Source organism: Carcharodon carcharias, chromosome 5 (genome assembly GCF_017639515.1).
Source record: "Carcharodon carcharias isolate sCarCar2 chromosome 5, sCarCar2.pri, whole genome shotgun sequence".
Lineage (NCBI taxonomy): Eukaryota > Metazoa > Chordata > Chondrichthyes > Lamniformes > Lamnidae > Carcharodon > Carcharodon carcharias.
This window is the reverse complement of record NC_054471.1, coordinates 195,277,670-195,297,745: the sequence shown is the minus strand read 5'-3', so window position 1 is coordinate 195,297,745 and position 20,076 is coordinate 195,277,670. Positions and strand designations below refer to the sequence as shown.

Sequence of the window (20,076 nt, the reverse complement as noted above, 5' to 3'; positions counted from 1 at the left end):
GTAAATGGGGACTCAGGTTATTCTGAGTTTATCTGTATGTTGACAATGCACTGTGGACACCTGTTTTGTTTAAAATAAAGACTCGACTGCTGTCCCCTCCACCCATGTGACTAGGACCCTTCCCCCATTGCTACTGGGACCATCCTCCCAGCTCCATTGCACGCACCACCATTCAAACTCACCCCAGGGGCTGAGATACCAGAGGTCTCAGAAAATGTGTTGGCTATATCATTTCTAAATCTACTATTATGTTGTTTTCCTAAGTATTAATTATTTGAGCCCCCAAAAGTCAGTAAAATGATGCTTTTTAAGTGAAAAATATTAGTGTCAGTAGGCATTATACTTCAAACCAAGTGGTATTTTGAATCACCAGCCTTTAGCATAGCTAGAATTTTATTATGCAACAGTTTAATTATTTAATACAAGCCTATTAAAAACATGAATTACAGAAAACTTTACTTACTTCTGACTGGGGAATGGTATATGGAGGGGCCACTGCTTTTCTTGATTTATATTAATAACCTAGACCTGAGGTACAGGGCACAATTTCAAAATTTGCAGATGATGTATGACTTGGAAGTATTGTGAACTGTGAGGAGTATAGTAATAGACATCAAGAGGATATAGACAGGCTGGTGGAATGGGCAGACACTTGGCAGATGAAATGTAATGTAGAGAAGTGTGAAGTGATACACTTTGGACAGAAGAATGAGGAGAGGTGATATAAATAAAAGGTACAACTCTAAAGGAAATTAAGGAGTAGAGGGACCTGGGTGTATATATGCATAAATCATTGAAGATGGCAGAACAGGTGGCAGTTAATGAATTATACTGAATCCTGGGTTTTATAAATAGGGGCATAAGGTATCAAAGTAAATAAGTTATGAACCTTTATAAAACACTGGTTCTGCCTCAACAGGAAGGATGTGAAGGTTTTAAAAAGGGTGCAGAAAAGATTTACGAGAATAGTTCTAGATGGCTTCAGTTACATGGATAGATTGACGAAACAGGGGCTGTTCTTCTTGGTAGACAGAAGGTTGAGAGGAGATTTGTTAGACATGTTCAAAATCATGGGGGGTCTGGATAAAATAAATGGGGAGAAACTGTTCCCATCAACAGAAGGTCGAGATTAACAGAAGGTGATTAACGAAAGAACCAGAGGCAGCATGATGAGAAACTTCTTTGTGCAATAAGGAGTTTAGATCTGGAATGCACTGCCTGAGAGTGTGGTGGAGACAGATTCAATTGTGGTTTTCAAAAGGGAACTGGATTATTATCGGAAGAGAAAAGGTTTTCCAGGGCTACATGGAAAAGGTGGTGGAGTGGGACTAGTTGTAATGCTGTTGCAGAGAACAAACATGGAGACGATGTGCTGAATGGCCTCCTACTGTTCTGTAACCATTCTATGATTCTAGTATAGATATATATTCAAGGAACATGATAAACATACGAGGAAGAAAGAAGCCGAAGGTTACCCTGATAGTGTGATCAAGAAGGGTAGAGGAGGCTTGTGTGGAACATAAATAGCAACATAGATGGGGTGGGCCGAATGGCCTTCCTATGCTGTAAATTCCATGTAAAGCTGCCAGCAGGGAATACACTGCATCACATATCACACAGCCCCACGTGCGATATAACGGATAGCCAATTACCAAGGAGATCTTACTATCCAACGATGAATATTAAAACCTTTAAGTAGAAGGTGCCAGAGTGGTGCTCTGATGCACTCTGGCAGCCCCACTCCAGAGACTTCAGCACAAAAACACAAGATCACATCCCCATTTTGCTTCCTCAGGCCATCACAGCCAAGGAATTAATGTTCAGTTGGCAAACTCAGGAGGGCATTTGGGGATATTGATGCTACTTTAGACCCTGGGAACCTTGAGCCTCAAAGACCCTGAAATTCCTGTTTATGAGCTGTGTGCAGAGAGTTGTAAGGTCTGTATTTTTTTCACACAGTCAGAGAGCTGTACAAGAGAGTTACTGCTATCACTGCCGCTGTACATTGACTCAGAGACATTCAGCAGCAGCAGAGGGGGCCAGGACCCTGGGCTCAGCCTTCCCTCCACCACCTCTCAACCAACCCAGGTTCCGAATTCACAGCCACGCTGCGAGCACCAGTCAACTCTTACCATCCAGCCTGAAGTCAAACCCTCCAAAAACTTGTGGCCAAACTTACCCTTATACTCCACATAAAAACGCAGACAAAAATCACTTGACATGATTCCCGCACCAGTCACCCCTGCATCGCAAGTCATGCAGCCCCATGTGGTTGCGATATAACAGATAGCTGATCAGCAAAGGAGAGCTTACCATCCAGCGGTGAATATTAAAGCCTTTAAATAGAACGTGCGTTGTTGTGCTCTGGCAGCACTACACCCTTGGTTCCAGCCCCACTCCAGAGACTTCAGCACAAAAAAACAGGATCACACTCCCAGTACCTTACTGAGGGAGCGGTGCACTGTTGGATGGTCAGTAATGAGAGACCACTACCATGTCAGACGGTCAGTGCAGAGGGAGCACCGCACTGTTGGATGGTCAGTAATGAGAGACCACTACCATGTCAGACGGTCAGTGCAGAGGGAGCACCGCACTGTTGGATGGTCAGTAATGAGAGACCACTACCATGTCAGATGATCAGTGCAGAGGGAGCATCGCACTGTCGGAGGGTCAGTAATGAGAGACCACTACCATGTCAGACGGTCAGTGCAGAGGGAGCACCGCACTGTCGGAGGGTCAGTAATGAGAGACCACTACCATGTCAGACGGTCAGTGCAGAGGGAGCACCGCACTGTCGGAGGGTCAGTAATGAGAGACCACTACCATGTCAGACGGTCAGTGCAGAAGGAGCACCGCACTGTCGGAGGGTCAGTAATGAGAGACCACTACCATGTCAGACGGTCAGTGCAGAAGGAGCACCATACTGCCGGAGGGTCAGTACTGAGGGAGCATCACACTGCTAGAGGGTCAGAACTAAGGGAGCAACATTAAAATAAATTTTCATATGTCTTCCAAAGATACCACAGCCACAATTTTAAAGGAAAACACTGAGTGCTCCCATTGTGTCCAGGCTAATATTTATCATTTAACAATTAAGACAGATTTTCTGGCCATTATCTCATTGCTGTTTGTGAGGGCTTAGTGTGCACAAGTTGGTTGTCTTGTTTTGAATACATTTCAAAAGTGCTTCATTCATTTTAAACAGAAACCGGGTGAGTGTGTGGACTTCATATAAAACAGAGAGTGGGGGGGGTGGACTTAGTACAATAACTAGAAATGATCTTGGATCGGAAGATGTGGAATCCATATGGGTGGAGGGAAGAAATAAAAAGGGGAAGAAGACACTGGTGGGAGTAGTTTATAGACCCCCTAACAGTAGATATGCTATAGGACAGAGAATAAATCAGGAGATCATGAGGGCATGTAAAAAAGGCAGTATATTAATCATGGGTGACTTTAATCTTCATGCAGATTGGGAAAGTCAAATTGGCAGAGGTAGCCATGAGGAAGAGTTTATAGAATGTATTCAAGGCTGTTTCCTGGAACAATATCTTGTGGATCCAACCAAAGGTCAGGCTATTTTGGATCTGGTAATGTGTAATGAGGCAGGTTTAATAAATGATCTCAGAGTAAAAGATACCCTAGGAAATAGTGACCATAACATGGTAGAATTTAGCATTCAGTTTGAGAGTGAGAAACTTAGTTCAGAAGCAACTGTGGCAAATTTAAATAAGGGTAATTACAAAGGAATGAGGGCAGAGTTGGCTGGAGTGGACCGGGAAAGGAGTTTAGCAGAGAAGACCACTTAAGAAAATAGTTCATGACTACAACAAAGTTGTATCCTAGTGAAGAAGAATGATTATAGGAAGAGGATAAACCAACCATGGTTAACCAATGAAGTGAAGGATAGTATCAAAGTGAAAGAAGAAACATACAATGAGGCAAAGATTAGTAGTAAGCCAGAAGATTGAGAAAGTTTTAAAAACCAAAGAAAATGACCAGCAAAAAAAATAAAGAGAGAGAAAATAAACTTTGAGGGTAAACTAGCAAGTAATCTCAAAATGGACAATAAGAGCTTCTTTAAAGATATAAAAAGGAAGAAAGAGGCCAAAGTCATTTTCAGCCCCTTAGAGAATGAGGCTGAGGAAATAATAATGGGAAACCAGAAAATGGCAGAGGAGTTGAATAAATACTTTGCATCAGTCTTCATGGTAGAAGACATTAATAGCTTTCCAAAAATACTAAATAACCATGGGGCAAAAGTGGTGGAGGAAATAAGTACAATAAATATCACTAGAGAAAAAGTACTAGGGAAACTAATGGGGCTAAAGGCTAATAAGTCACTAGGACTGATGGATTGCATCCTAGGATATTAAAGGAAATAGCTGCAGAGATAGTGGATGCACTGGTAGCAATCGTCCAGGTATCCTTAGATTCTGGAAAAGTTCCAGAGATTGGAAAACTGCCAATGTAACACTTTTATTCAAAAAGGGAGGGAGACAAAACATAGGTAACTATAGGTCAGTTAGCTTAACATCTGTCATTGGAAAAATGTTAGAGCCTATTATAAAGGATGTAATCACAGAGCATTTAGAAATGCATAATCTAATCAAGCAGAGTCAGGTTGGCTTCATGAAGAGGAAATCATGCCTGACAAATTTATTAGAATTCTTTGAGGAGGTAACGGGCAGGATAGATAAAGGGGAACCAGCAGATGTAATATATTTGGATTTCCAAAAGGCATTCAATGAGGTACCGCACAAAGGCTACTTAATAAAGTAAGAGCCCATGGTATTGGGGATAGTATATTAGCATGGATAGAGGATTGGCTAATTAATAGAAGATAGAGAGCTGGGATACGGGGGACATTTTCGGGATGGCAACCTCTAACTAGTGGAGTGCCACAGGGATCAGTCCTGGGGCCACAATTATTTACATTACATATTAATGACTTGGATGAGGGAAATGAATGTATTATCACCAAGTCTGTGGATGACACAAAAATAGGTGGGTATACAAGTGGTGAGGATGACACAAGGAGTCTACAGAGGGATATAGACAGGTTAAGTGAGTGGGCGAAAGATTGGCAGATGGAATATAATGTGGGAAAATTTGAGGTTATGCACTTTGGCAGGAAGAATAGAGGGGCTGAATATTACTTAAATGGAGAAAGACTGAAGAAAGCTGCAGCACAGAGGTCCTCGTGCATGAATCCCAAAAAGCTAGCATACAAGTTCAACAGGTAATAGGTAAGGCAAATGGAATGTTGGCCTTTATTTCAAAGGGAATGGAGTATAAAAGTAGAGAAGCCTTGCTAAAACTATACAAGGCACTAGTTAGACCACACCTAGAATACTGTGAACAGTTTTGGTTTCCTTATCTAAGGAAAGATATACTGGCATTGGAGGCAGTCCAGAGAAGGTTCACTATGTTGATCCTGGGTATAGAGGGATTTTCTTATGAGGCGAGGTTGAGTAGGTTGGGACTTTAGAAGAATGAGAGGTGACCTTATTGAAACATGTCAGATTCTTAGAGGGCTTGACAGGGCTTGCTGAGAGGTTGTTTCCCCTTGTGGGAGAGTCTAGGACCAGAGGGCATAATCTCAGAGTAAGGGATCACCCATTTAAGACAGAGATGAGGAGGAATTTCTTCTCTCAGAGTGTAGTCAACCTGTGGAATTCTTTACCGCAGAGAGCTATAGAGGCTGGGTCGTTAAATATATTCAAGGCTGAGATAGACAGATTTTTAATCAGTAAGGGAATCAAGGGTTATGGGTAAAAGGTAGGAAAGTCGAGTTAAGGATTATCAGATCAGCCATGATCTCATTGAATGGCGGAGCAGACTCGATGGGCCTAATGGCCTACTTCTGTTCCTACGTCTTATGGGCATTCACTTCGGAACAATTTGAGTTGCTGAAAGATGCTACATAAATGGAAATCTTTCCTTTGAGAGGCAGAGAACACTATTACATCCTCCAGTCAATGGCACTGTTCACTCTTCACTGTTGATAGCACAATGCATTCTGTTTAGTCCCAGTCACCCAAACCAGGCTAAATATTCCTGTGAAACTAAAAATAATTTTACAAAGTTCAAGATGGTAAAGGATGAAGATGACACTTATCCTCATGTGGGATCTAATTGCCCTCTCCCAGCACCATCAGTCCCAACAGAAGCACAGCCCAAGTGCTTAGAGACAGCTGCTTGGGGTTATCCATGCTGCTGGGAGCTAAGTGTCTCTCTGTTATCTTCGTCTGCAGTGAAATCCCTGCAGGCTGGAAAGGCTTTTAAAGCGCCAAGTCTGGTTGAATTTGATGAGATGAAGTGATGTGGGTTAAATCCATGAAATATATCAGTTTACATGCTGACTCACTGCTAACTTACTGTACACCTCTTACTCACCCCACTGGTCACCCAGTTTCTTAGTTTCAGTTCCGAGGCTGAAGATTTGATGATGCATAATTGCAAAAGTGGCAGAGAGGAGTCAGATTAAAATGAAAACGTCACTGTTCAGTCAAATGACAGAACGGTTGGGTGGATGGAAGTGATGACCTGGTCCCCTTGAACCGAACCAACCAGCGGTGAATATTAAAGCCTTTAAATAGAAGGTGCCAGAGCAGTGCCCTGGTGCTCTCAGGCTGCACTGCACCCCTGCCCATCCCCCACCAAACTGCGCTCAATGGAACAAGACCTTGAGCACTTATCCAAAAGATCGTGTTGCAGTTGGGACAAGAGGATTGGCTGTCATGAAGTGTCGATGGCAGAGGAGGCCAGTCAAAAAAGGGCTGGGAACCTGTGGAAAGTTTAATCCCGGCAGTGTGGAATTCTGCAATATTTCAAATACATACCTAGTTCTACTTATTGTATCTCAAGTCACTGCTTGAAGCAGTATTAAGGAATATTTTGCTGCGTCTGTATGCTCCTCTGCACAACCAGACGTTGAACCTTGCCTAGATCTCAACACCAGCTTGGGGGACGGTGGCAGTTCCAAAGGCTGACCAGCTTGTCAGGACAGTCGAGTAGATTTTTTAACCAGGGAAAACATTCACTAACCCACCCTCAACCCAGTTGCCACGCCCTCCTTCTATTACCAGATTCACTTATTCGCCTTGTTGCGTACTTACTACTCTTTCATGTTCGGTTTTGCTCCCACCCCTCATGGTCTACTCACCATTGAAGGAACCCCCATTATCATGTACTTGCGAACAGCACTCACAAGCCCTCTCAGTGTTCTCACTTAATAAATGACTCAAAGTTGCTCCTCCTGCCGCATTGCTCAACTCCAGAGCCCTGACTCACAAGAGAGGTTCAGGAGAGGGAAGCATTAAAAAGTGGGAGCATTAAAAAAAAAGACTTGGATTATAACAGCCCCAGCCCAGCACTTCTGCACCGTTGGAATTTGCACTTTCACAACCCCGGAGCTCTGGCATTGAATCAGATCTGGATCTTGAAAGGGAACACAGGTTCGGGAGATGGAAGTGGTGAGAGGGGAGTCAGGAAGCAGGAGATTCAGCGACAGGGTGGGTCAGGCACAGGGAGGTGATGACCTGGTCCCCTGGGAACAGGAATCATTCGGCAATGACTATTAAAGCCTTTAAATAGAAAGTGCCGGAGCAGTCCTCCAGTGTGTTCGGAAGGTTGGGCACGAGGAGAGGCCGCGAGTCGGAGGATTGGGGAGGGGGAGAAGCTGCAAGTTAGAGGGTCAGGGAGGGGAAAGATTTGCAGCAACCAGGAGTATAAGGGAGTGGGAGATCCAGGAAGCAGGGTCAGCAGCAAATAGGAGATACTATAAGAAGAAGCTTACATTTTTCTTTTATACTTATTTTATGTTATTTTGAAAGTTATTTCATTTACCAATGTAGGAATTTAGCAATGTAAAGTATTTCAACCTACAGGGTGTAACGTTTTCATGTTTTCTTCTGTTAAGGAATGTCCTACAGAACTTAACCCTGGCTTTAACATTGATTCCTATGGGAACTGAAATTTCACTTAAAGTAATTTCACTTATGGTCGCAATTTCTAGTGAGGATTTACTGTACCTGTTTGACCAAGCTTTTGGCCATCTGCTCTTATAGCTCCTTACATGGCTCAGTGTCAAATTTTGATCGATAACACTGTTGTAAAGTGCCGTGAAACACTGGGCTATATAAATGCATGCTATTGTTGCAGTGACCTTTTCCACCTTATTTGTATGTAATGTCCCTTTGTTACATTTACCTTTTAAGTTCCTAATTATATTTATTATGCTTACCCATTCCCAAATTTGATCTTTCGAGTTCTCATTTTGCAGTTGCCAAGGAGTCACTGAGAAGCAAATCAGTTTCACGGGGAACATTTAAGAAGAATTATTCACGTAGTGGAAAATTCTGGCTTGCCTAAGGGTTGCACTCTTTCTCAGACCCTTCAAGTTCAGATGCTTGATATGATGGACATTGATGGAATCTATCCCTCATACCCGAGAGTTTAACAGCACAACTTTGTCCTGACAAAAACTCCCCACGATCTGTCAGGCTTCCCAGGGTTGGGCATATTTCACTGAGGAAGCATTTGGGCAACAGTGATCACAATATTATATGAAGTCTAGCTATTGAAAAGGACAAGGAAAAATCAAATGTGAAAATATTTAACTGGAGGTGCCAGAGGTTTTCAAAGGTTAAGCCTCATTCAAAAATTGGGAGATAAACTTGCAACTATAGACCAATCAGGTCTGGAGGGGAAACGTTTGAGAGACATTAATCCATGACAAAATGTATTAGCAGTTGGAAAAATATGGGTTAATAAATGAAAGTTAGCATGTATTTGTGAAAGTCAAATAGCTTTGTTTAAATAACTTGATTGAGGCCTTTGAAGTAATAGAGGAATAAGTGTAGTGCGATTGATGCTGTGTATATGGGCTTTCAAAACGCATTTGATAAAGTACCATATAATAAACTTATTAGCAGAAATGAAGCCCATTTATCCACTGTAACTCCTACTGCTGACTGGAAAGGCATCAGAAACAGTTGCATATGTGCACTTGGCCCAAACTGCAGCTGTTGGCACATGCACAGATTCACTCATGGAGCTGCCATTGTACTCCAAAACATTGAAGTATATTTCACAAATTACTAATTACGTTGGGATAACCTCAAAATGTTTACAAATCATTAGAATGAGATGCTGTCATTTTATATAAATGTACGCACTTAAAGATGCAATATTGTACTAGAAGACTCCTAATTATAATATATCGGGATTAGCTACTGGAATACATTAAAAGGCAAGAAACTAAGTGAAATTGCAGTTATATAGAGAAAAGGACAGTGTAAGACTCCAACTTTAACCACTAAACAATATTTGTCCTTTGAAGTTGGAAAGGCTTTGTGCAGGGAGTTACTACACAGTCCAGTTAGCTCAGTAGGTAGGTAATGAGACTCTTAAGCCCAGGGCCATGGTTTTAAGCCCCACATTGGGTTAAGTTTTTTAAAAACATTTTATTCAAAATACTTTTTATTGATTTTAACCAATGGTGAAACTCCACAGTTAAAATTTGCAAGTTTTGATTCCCAAGAATGGATCTCATCCAAAGTAACTGATTGCTGGAGAAAAAGATAGCTACTTTTGCCATAACAGTTAAAATGGTTGCTCTCTGAGTAGTTGCAATATTTTCCATTAACTGGCTTTGCTGTAAGATAGACAGTTATAAGACACCAGCTTGCCAAAAAAATGCATAATTCAGTGACAGAAAGCAGAGCTGCACTTAAAAACATATCTCACGTTGAACAGCCTGACACTACATCTGCACATGTGCAGGAAATGCTCTCCCTAGTGTTGTGGCATGAATAAACACAGCCATATTAATGACATGGAATTGCCTATTCAAGGCCTAATTTCAAAGCTGGCAGACAAATTGTAGCTCAGAAATGTAGGCCCAGATTTTTACTCCCAGGTCGGGAGTGCAGAAACAGGAGAATTTCCAGCTCATGGCATCAGGTCAAGCATAGGCAAGAAAACCTCCTGCTGAATACCACGTACCGCCCTCCCTCAGCTGATGAATCAGTGCTCCTCCATGTTGAACATCACTTGGAGGAAGCACTGAGGATGGAAAGGGCACAGAATGTACTCTGGGTGGGGGACTTCAATGTCACACCACCAAGAGTGGTTCGGTAGCACCACTACTGACCTAGCTGGCCGAGTCCTAAAGGACATAGCTGCTCGACTGTGTCTGCGGCAGGTGGTGAGTGAACCAACAAGAGGGAAAAACACACTTGGCCTCATCCTCAACAACCTACCTGCCCCAGATGCATCTGACCATGACAGTATCAGTAGGATTGACCACCGCACAGTCGTTGTGGAGACAAAGTCCGGGCTCACATACCCTCCATCATGTTGTGTGGTGATACCACCATGCTAAATGGAATAGATTTCGAACAGATCTAGCAACTCAAGACTGGGCATCCATGAGACGCTGTGGGCCATCAGTAGCAGCAGAATTGTACTCGAACACAATCGGTAACCTCATGACCCAGCATATCCCCCAGTCCACCATTACCATCAAGCCGGGGAATCAACCCTGGTTCAATGAAGAGTGCAGGAGGGCATGCCAGGAGCAGCACCAGGCTTACCTAAAAATGAGGTGTCAACCTGGTGAAGCTATAACACAGCATAAGCAACAAGTAACAGGCAGGGCTAAGTGATCCCACAACCAACGGATCAGATCTAAGCTCTGCAGTCCTGCCATATCCAGTCGTGAATGGTGGTGGACAATTAAACAACTCACTGGAGGAGGCGGCTCCACAAATATCCCCATCCTCAACGATGGAGGAGCCCAGCACATCAGTGCAAAAGATAAGGCTGAAGTACTTGCTACAATCTTCAGCCAGATGTGTCGAGTGGATGATCCACTTCAGCCTCCTCTGGAGATCCCCAGCATCACAGATACCAGGCTTCAGCCAATTCGATTCACTCCACGTAATGTCAAGAAATAACTGAAGGCACTGGTGCTGCAAAGGCTTTGGGCCCTGACAATATTCCAGCAATAGTACTGAAGACTTGTGCTCCAGAGCTTGCCACGCCCCTAGCCAAGCTGTTCCAGTACAGTTACAACACTGGTATCTACCCGGCTATGTGGAAAATTGCCCAGGTATGTCCTTTACACAGAGAAACAGGAAAAATCCAACCCAGTCAATTACAGTCCCATCAGCCTACTCTCGATCATCAGTAAGGTAATGGAAGGGGTCATCAACAGTGCTACCAAGTGGCACTTCGTTGCAATAACCTGCTCACTGATGCCCAATTTGGGTTCCGCCAGGGCCACTCAGCTCCTGACCTTGTTACAGCCTTGGCTCAAACATGGACAAAAAAGCTGAACTCCCGAGGTGAGGTGAGAGCGACTGTCCTTGACATCAAGGCAGCATTTGACCGAGTGTGGCATCAAGGAGCACTAGCAAAACTGGAGTCAATGGGAATCAGGGGGAAAACTCTCCACTGGTTGGAGTCTTACCTAGCACAAAGGAAGATGGTTGTGGTTGTTGGAGGTCAGTCATCTCAGCTCCAGTACATCACTGCAGGAGTTCCTCAGGGTAGTGTCCTCGGCCCAACCATCTTCAGCTGCTTCATCAATAACCTTCCTTCCATCATAAGGTCAGAAATGGGGATGTTCGCTGATGATTGCACAATGTTCAGCACCATTCACAACTCCTCAGATATTGAAGCAGTTCATGTCCAAATGCAGCAAGACCTGGACAATATCCAGGCTTGGGGTGACAAGTGGCAAGTAACATTTGCACCAAACAAGTGTCAGGCAATGACCATCTCCAACAAGAGAGAATCTAACCATTGCCCCTTGACATTCAATGGCATTACCATCACTGAATCCCCCCACTATCAACATCCTAGGGGTTACCATTGACCAAAAACTGAACTGGAATACCCATATAAATACTGTGGCTACAAGAGCAGGTCAGAGGCTAGGAATCATGTGACGAGTAACCCACCTCCTGACTCCCCAGAGCCTGTCCACCATCTGCAAGGCACAAGTCAGGAGGGTGATGGAATACTCCCCACTTGCCTGGAGGAATGCAGCTCCCACAACACTCAAGAAGCTGGACACCATCCAAGACAAAGCACCCTGTTTGATTGGCATCACATCCACAAATATTCACTCCCCCCACCACTGATGCACAGTAGCAGCAATGTGTACCATCTACAAGATGCATTGCAGGAATTCACCAAGGCTCCTTTGACAGCACCTTCTAAACCCACGATCATTACCATCTAAAAGGACAAGGGCAGCAGGTAGATGGGAAACCACCACCTGGAAATTCCCCTCCAAGTCACTCACCATCCTGACTTGGAAATATATCGCTGTTCCTTCACTGTCGCTGGGTCAAAATCCTGGAACTCCCTTCCTAACAGCACTGTGGGTGTACCTACACCACAAGGACTGCAGCGGTTCAAGAGGCAGCTCACCGCCACTTTCTCAAGGGCAACTAGGGATGGGCAATAAATGCTGGCCCAGCCAGCAAAGCCCACATCCCGTGAATGAATTTTGAAAAAAGAAACCCAAGGACACTCTGCTGAATGACAGAATTCAAGACGAAGTGAGTGAGCTTCACAAAGAAAAGGGAAACCTGTTGAAAAACCTTCACACACAGCAAGGATCCTCCGGTTAAAGTTTGTGCCTCTGAAAAGTCACAAAGAGAAACGGGAAGAATTTAACATCTCTCTGAACAAACTGAAGAACCAACTGGCAGAGAAGATGCAGCAAAGTTCAAGTTTCCATGGGGAAGCCAACAGATATAAGAAGAAGGAGACAGAAGTAATGTCGTGAGATAAATATCCTGGTATATACAAAAGGTACAGAAAAGTTAAGAGGAATTTAGTAATTATAGTTTGGATAAACATAGGACTGTAGCTTTAAGAATAATCCTGTGTTGTAAGATCACATGATCTGTGAAAACTAATGTGTTAGCAGTGCGGGGAACATTTAGGAGAGAGTTCTTCTTTCATTATGGAGTTTGATACACATGTGTAGTTGCTGCTGCTGTCTTGTAAATAAAGTTAAACATGTCCACGAAGAAAATTTGTTTGGTATATGTTATAGAGTTGATCTTCCAAAGCGATAATTCTATTTCCCTATATCAAGAGTTCCAAAATTATGGGTCGTGACCCCCAGTGAGGTCAGACAATGAGCCTTTGGGGTCACGAGCTTCCTCCATGAGGTGGCAGCATTGGCGGCCATGGAGCAGAGACTCAGATGGGACAGTCCTGGGTTCAGCTCCAAGGCCGTTAACATGCACACATATAATTCTCTTCTTAGCAAGGTTTGGTGGGCATCACCTAATGAGATGAGCTCCAAGGCCCAATCGCTGCCTCCAACAGAGCCTGCAAAACATTTCTGCCTGTTCTCCAACTTCCATCCTGCTTTAGCCCCTCATTATAACAACTCCAGCCCCGCCCTCACCACTCCAGCTCCGCCCTCACTGCTCCGGCCCCACCCTCACCGCTCCGGCCCCACCCTTACCACTCCAGCCCCGCCCTCACCACTCCAGCCCCGCCCTCACCACTCCAGCCCCGCCCTCACCACTCCAGCCCCGCCCTCACTGCTCCAGCCCCGCCCTCACTGCTCCAGCCCCGCCCTCACCGCTCCAGCCCCGCCCTCACCACTCCAGCCCCGCCCTCACCGCTCCGGCCCCACCCTTACCACTTGAACCCCGTTCTCACAACTCCACCCTAGCATCTCCATTCTTACTCTAGCGACATAGTGGGAAAGAGTTTGGGAAGCACTGCCCTACATTGGCTACTTAGGACTTGAGTAATATTGCTACTTGGAGTCCTATTCAGGATAGCTTTCAGTGGTTTTTTTAAAAATTCATTCATGGGACGTGGGCTTTGCTGGCTGGGCCTTCCTTTGTTTAATGCCCATCCCTAATTGCCCTTGAGAAGCTGGTGGGCTACCTTCTTGACCTGCTGCAGTCCCTGTGGTGTAGGTACACCCACAGTGCTGTTAGGGAGGGAGTTCCAGGATTTTGACCCAGCGACAGTGAAGGAACGGCGAGATATTTCCAAGTCAGGATGGTGAGTGACTTGGAGGGGATATTACAGGTGGTGGTGTTCCCACCTAACTGCTGTCTTTGTCCTTCTAGATGGTAATAACCATGGGTTTGGAAGGTGCCTTGGTGAATTCCTGTGAGCTGTGTTCATTAGGAACGGAATTGAAATTGTACAGGTTATGAGGATTCTTTAAAAAAATCTATCATCAAAACTCTTAAAAAGGACACTGCATCTGTAATTCTCTTCTATAAACAAGAAAACAGTCTGTCATTAAATCAATGATTTTATAAACTTATTCAAATAACTTCTGCCATTTAGGTTAATGAGAACTTAGTAAGATGAGGAAGAGAGAAAAGGTTGTCTGCAAAGGCAGCAGTCAGTAAATTACCTTGGGCCTTTTCCATAATTGGCAAATGTCAGCATTGGCATTGAAGGGAGAGCAGATTGCTTGCCCTCCATCTTGATTAAGGAGCTAAATAGAAAATAATTTAAATATGAAATAGGGTAGAAAGGATAATTAAAGAAAATTAACATGCTGTTACTGATTATAGTACAGATTAAAAATGCAAATTCAGACTTGAAGATTGCACTATCTGAAGCCAGGAATTCAGTATGTCAACAAATATAGACTTTAATTTAATTTTGTTTGTCCCATTCCACCATATAGCATTTTAGTATGCATGAATGGCTTCCACAATAAAGTTATACAGACTTTAAATCTTAGACAGTTTTGTTCAGTTCTTGCCAAACAAGACAATTCAATATCCAGAAAGAGATCTGAAGAATTTCCACATAAAACAGATGCATTCTTAAAATGGATTTATTGTAACTGACTGAAAGATCACACTTTAAACTTTATATTAGTGACAGGAAATCAATTTTGAAGAATGATCCCAAATCTGTGCCTTCTTAAATCTTTGCTGTGTTTCATGCTAAACTGAACTGTGGACGTTGTAGTAATTGAAGCTGTAGCCTTTCCTACTGCCCATCAGGGGTCATGTGATTGTTCTTGGAGACTCCGACCAATGAGCCCTAAGTGTGGGTATTCCAGGGGACGTGGCTTTCTAAGTCGAGGATCAGGTTCAAGTGTGTAGCTTTTGAAAAGCTCTCTGTAATTAAGTTATCTGTTTCAAGCAGAAACCTGTCCAGTCCGTCAAGCCATTACAAGCATTGCTTAAAAGGCTGAAGATCAGTTGAAGGTTTAAACAAACCAATTGAGGCACATAGCAAAGTTGTCTCATCAACACCTGAAGTAGAGTATTCAAATGAGGAGTGTACAAAACCATACCTCAGCTCTTACAAGCAATGGTTGTGATGGTGATCGCATGCCATAATTTCTAATTGGGAGGAAACGACTCACGTTCCTATGACCTGGGTATTCTGCTGCAGGGAGGCAACTCCGCCACCTCCAAAGTTAAGGAGATGGTGGGCAGGCGCCTTCTCATAGCTGACCTATTGTACAATAATGCTCGGGTCCAGTTAATCAATGTGTATGCCCCAGCTCAAAACAGTAAGTGGTTGGTCGTCCTTCAGCAGCTCCCACTGCTGCTGGTGACATCCAGGCCAGTCATCCTAGGTGGTGACTTCAACTGCATCACCAGTGCGGCTGGACAATATGGCAGGGCCAACCACAGACTGGATGCCACGTCCAGGTTCCTGATGGAAAAGATTCCAAGCTGCACGATGTCTTCAGCAACCCTGCAGATGGAGCGCAGCAGAGATACACCTGGTCACAGTCAGACGGGTTCATCTGTTCCAAGATAGGCTTCCTGTTTGTGTCCCGAGTGTTTACAGTCAGAGCCGGAGTTCTTCTCTGACCGCTGCCTCTTACTGGCTGACTGTCACTTACAGGAAGGCCAGAGTGTTGGCAGAAGAACATGGAAGCTGAATGTGAAACTGTTGACCCCAGAAAATATTGAGGAACTCAAAATGGATTACAAAGGTTTCAGAACCATAAAACCCCTCTTTGAGTCCCCGGCGCACTGGTGGGAAATGATCAAGGCGAACATCGAGGTTTTTCATCCTCAGAGGGGTTCAGAAGGATAGAAGGGAACAGAAGGAAATGGTCCCATGCGTACAGAAACTGCTGCAGCTGCAGTCGATGGGGGTCGATGTCAAGGAGGAACTCCAAGGGGTGAAGAGCCAGCAAGCTTTGCTCTTTGCCTCAGAGTCCTTCAAGATCATCTTCCAGATAGAGTCCACACTGTGGAGCGGGGTGAGATGTGTTTGTATTTATTCTTCCAAAAGCTAAACACAGAGAGCTCTGTGATCAGCAGCCAGAAGGAAGAAGACAGCTCATTAAAGTCATCGCAGTCTGACATTTTGAGGATCAACAAATCCTTTTATGCCAGGCTGTATGACATGAAGCCCACAAATGGCACAGCCTCCCAGTCCTTCCTGTCCTCTACCACAGAGGTCTTAGATAACAGTACGTGGGACAGTCTGGATAAACTGCTAACTTTGGATGAGCTGACTAAGGCCCTCAAGTCCTAGGAGAAGAGTAAAACTCCCAGAAGTGATGGCTTACCAGCTGAATTCTATTCGGCTCTGTGGAACTGGATTGCGGAGACCTGCTAGAAGTGTACAAGAGTACGCTTCTGGCTGGCAGCATATCAGAATCCATGAGGAAAGGCATTATCACCCTCATCTACAAGTAGAAGGGGGAAAGGGAAGAAATTATAAATTGGAGACCCATCTCACTGTTGAATGTGGACTATAAAATTCTGTCCAAACTCATTGCCAATCAAATCAAGTCTGCTCTGGAGTTGGTGATCCACCCTGACCGATAGTCTCATGCTACTCAGGGATACGATTGCCTATGTACAGGACAAGGGTGAGGACACCAGCCTCATCAGCCTGGACCAGGAGAAGCCCTTTGACAGAATATCACACAGCTACGTGGATGTGCTCTCTAGTATGAGGTTTGGGGAGGGAATCCGCAGCTGGATTCAACTGCTTTCTGCAACCACCATCTGGAAATTCCACTCCAAGCCATTTACCATTCTGACTTGAAAATATATCGCCATTCCTTCACTGTCACTGGGTAAAAATCCTGGAACTCCCTCCCTAACAGCACTGTGGGTGTACCTACACCACAGGGACTGCAGCGGTTCAAGAAGGCGGCTCACAATCACCTTCTCAAGGGGCAATAAATGCTGGCCTAGCCAGCGATGCCCACATCCCGTGAATGAGTTAAAAATAACATCAGTAGTGCAAAATCTGTAGGTACGAATTGGAAAGCTTTCCAATTAAATCTAGAGTCAAGCAGGGATGTCCACTCTTCCCTGTCCTGTTCATGTGTTGCATGGAATGTTTTGTTGAGTCAATCAGGAAGGATTCGGGCATAAGGGGAGTGATAATCCCAGGCAGTGGAGGCACTCAGGTCAAAGGCTCCCTGTACGTGGATGATATCGCCATCCTCTGCTCAGATCCACTGATGAGAACGTTCAGTTCGACCAGTTCGATCTGGCCTCGGGAACCAAGATAAATCGTGGCAAGAGTGAAGCCGTGTTCTTTGGGAACTGGCTTTACCGATCCTTTGTCTCCTTCACCATCATGTCAGGCTGCTTGAAGGTGCTGGGCATATGGTTCAGAGGGACCAGGACATGCGCTAGAAACTGGAAGGAAGGAGTAGCTATGGTCAAAAAAAAAACTGGGCATATGGGACCTCGTTCCCTCCCCAATGCAGGTAAGAGCCTGGTAATCAGGTGTGAGGCACTCTTGGTGTTGCTGTACATGGTGAGGTCTGGCCCAATCCTCACCCCTGTGCTGTGGTGATCGGCTGAACCATTTTCTGCTTTATCTGGAAGTTAAAAATGGACCATGTTCACAGGGACATGATGTACAAACCTCTAGATAAAGGGGGAAAAGCGTACCCAACATCACTCTCATCCTGATGGTCATCTTTGTGTGTGGCTGTATGTTGACCCTTGATACACAAGCACTACATGCTAAGGTCCTATCTGTCCCTGGTGTTGCGATGGATGGGTCTGGCCATGCTGCCGCAGAACACCCCAAGTAGTATCACCTATCCTTCATGGAAAAATATATGCAGAGAAACATCTTTGACCGCAAGGCCTTCAGGCAGTGGTCTGCACTTAATGTCCTAGGGGCCCTGTGGGAAAAAGAGATGGTGGATCCTGTTGGATAATTCCCTGAGTAGCCTGTCAAAGTCATTTAGCAGAATGCCTCATCACCAGAACTTTCAAACAAGCACCAAGACGTAGCTTGGCTGTTGGTGAGGAAGGCCCTCCCTGTCAGATCTTTCCTACATGCCCGGAGTCTCACCCCCTCCACAAGTTGCCCTCAAGATGGCTGTGGTGGGGAAGAGACCATTGTTCACCTCCTTCTGGAATGTGCCTTTGCAAAGAAGGTCTGGAGAAGGGGGCAGTGATTTTTGGCGAGGTTCACCCTGAGCAGCTCTGTGACACAGGACTCTGTGCTCTATGGGCTGTTCCCAGTGATGCATCCTGAGAGGATCATCAACTTGGTGAAAGACGATCTTTGATCTGCCCAAAACTTCTTGGTCTTCCAGTGCAAAGAGTTGTCCTCGACCAAGTGTTGCAGATCGGCACATCCCAAGGTCCAGGACTATGTGCTGATGGATGCACTAGAGCTTGGGGCAGCCATCACAAGGGGTGCAATGGGGAAAGATTGCTGTCTAAGACCTTTTAGCCATTGTGCACTGAGGGGCTGGAAATTGTATAAAAGCCTTCGAGCTGTATGACCAACACTGCATGTATACAGTGAATATTACATACATTACAATTGTATTGAAGCACATCAAAGTTCGACATGATCTATGTAGAAAACTTGAATATAATTGCACTTTCAGTCATGACTGTTTTGAAATGATTTGTTATGTTCTTTTAGATATTTTATGAATAAAGTATATTTTTGTAAAACAAAAACTAAATGTTTAATAGATCAACTAATTTTTCTGTAACAATAGTGGGGTTAACTGTTACTAAAAGATAAACCTGACAACAACTTCTGACAACACACATGCGCAGTTAAACATGGAGATCCAGAAATTGATACTTTGCTCTTCCACAGGGTGCAGGTTTTTTTTTTAAAGAATAAATATTAATTGTTTAGTCTGTGTATTTCTCATATCTCTTTTCGTTAATTTTATCTGTACATCATAACCTTTATTTAGCTTCCTAAATGATTTAAATGTAATTTATATTTCCTGATTTTATTTATTCTTTAAAAAAACCTGCAACTTTCTGACTCCTGCTACCTATTTCTAGAGTGAAAATCCAGCCCTACCTTTCAGGTCGATAACTAATTTTTAGTTGCACTTCGAGATTCTAAACCATGAAGGAATATTTTAAACACATTGGCCCAGAGTTTCCTGGAGCTGTGAGCTCCAGTAGATTCCTTTCCCCCTCACTCCACAGCTCAAAGACATTTTCCCTGCGAGTGTTTGCTAATAATAGCACAGTGAGGGCGATTTGGGACCCTCGTGAAGGATGAGGCCAACAGTCTACCTCCTTAATCAATCAGATTTAAAGATTGAGAAAGAAACCGAGGGTCAACAGAGAAAGGAGGGCGAATTAGTCCCAGAAATGAGAATGGTTGCATTATGTTTAAAAAGGGGAAAAGCATTTATTTACTTTTAAAAATGTGTAAGAACAATTTACTATTTGTGGGGGAGAGATTCCAAAGTTCAAACGCTTCCCTCTCACGGTGGATAGTTTGATCGGCATTGCAGGAACATAAATATCCTCATTAAAAGGTATTTACCTACTATTAAGTACCAGCCCTAACTTTCTGCTGTGAGTTTAATGGACAATGAATGTGCAACTGCTGCAATTTTGTGAGATTTATGCTGAGGTTAAGGCATGTTGCTGTTTCCCCAAGGTTAAAACCTGAGCTGTGTAAATCATCCAGCCACTTGTGGTGATTCGTATTCCACAAAATATCTCTTCTTTGCCACTAGTTTCTGGGTGATTTACATATGAATAATAGCAAGTGCCAATAAACTCGCCTATTACCTTGGCTGCAAATCCTGGGGCATTTTATGTGCATTGAGACTTAGCA

The 20,076-nt window shown here is 44.0% G+C and overlaps 1 protein-coding gene across 4 annotated transcripts in view; it reads right to left on the bottom strand.

Annotated features, from left to right (window-relative positions):
- Positions 1-20,076, bottom strand: part of LOC121278348 (sterile alpha motif domain-containing protein 12-like) — a 68,552-nt gene that overhangs the window by 27,667 nt on the left and 20,809 nt on the right. The window contains exon 4 of one of the 4 annotated variants that reach the window (XR_005943119.1): positions 14,420-14,503. The exons of the other annotated variants lie outside the window; for them this stretch is intronic. The gene's annotated coding sequence lies outside the window, so the exon portion shown is untranslated. The remainder of the gene's footprint in view (positions 1-14,419; positions 14,504-20,076) is intronic. 4 annotated transcript variants of the gene reach the window in all.